The sequence below is a fragment of the Brassica oleracea genome, chromosome C1 (genome assembly GCF_000695525.1).
Source record: "Brassica oleracea var. oleracea cultivar TO1000 chromosome C1, BOL, whole genome shotgun sequence".
NCBI lineage: Eukaryota > Viridiplantae > Streptophyta > Magnoliopsida > Brassicales > Brassicaceae > Brassica > Brassica oleracea.
The window spans coordinates 19,514,574-19,515,645 of NC_027748.1; positions in this window are offsets into that span (position 1 = coordinate 19,514,574).

The window sequence follows — 1,072 nt, forward strand, 5'->3', positions numbered from 1 at the left end:
GCGAGAGGGCTTCGCTCGCTGCCACGCACGAGCGAGAGATGAAACGTCTGAGGGACTCCAGAATCTTGGAGGTGACGAGAGAAAGGGGGAGAGTTGAGGCGGAAATGACCGCCAAGGCTAATCGTTGCTTCGCCAAGATTCGTTCTCGAGAGGAGCGTCGGGGTCCTTACGACGAGGCTCGGTTACTCTACAGCCAAGCCTTTGGGACTAGGAAGTGCCTCGAGGCCTTGAAAGGAGCCGGGAACGACATACCGCAAGCCTCTATTGATATGTTCGTCGAGTACGAGAGAAAGTACGAACAAGAGACTGAGAAGCTGAAGGTTGGCGAGATCCCCGAAAGTGATTTTAGACTCTCTCCCCTCGTGTTGGAGCCTCAGTTCGTGGATGCTCGGATTCTGGCGGGTCTCGACCCGTATGGTTCCAACGCTGGCTTAATTGACCCAGAGACTGCGGTGAATCTGCATGTCTCGTCTACTCATCCGGTCAGAGAAAGGCGCGAGGACCCGACGCTTCCTATTGAAAACCCTTCGACTGTTCTTGAGGAAGGAGTGCCTGGTCGAGGAGCTCGAGTCGATGGAGATAACGTTCCTGTCCTCGTGCTTTCGGATACTTCACTCGAGGGTCACGATTCGCCGCCTCCAGAAGAGTCTTGTCGGGACGGCGAGGAAAACATTGGCGAGGTGTCGGAGGATGCTGCGATGCAAGTCTCTCCGATTGCCCGCGAATCGAGCGTCAGGGCTTCGAAGCTTTCCGTCCTTAATGATCGCGAGAGTGATCGGGAAGCTTAGTTTTCTTTGTTTGTTGTTTTCTTTTGAGTCCTGGAGGACTTGTGTTGTTGCCTTTTAGACTTTTGCCTTTCGAGGCTTCTACTTTGTTTTTCCTCTGTTATTTTCAACTCTTCGAATCGTATTAACTGATTATCTTTTATTGTACTTGTCTTTCAAATGCATGATTTCTCAAGATTTGAAGTGACTGTTTGTTTAGTATAAACGTTATTCGAGATATCGAATCGTTGTAGTGTTAAGCTCGTTATGACTTTGTCTCGGTCGATTTCTTTGACTCGCGATCGTTC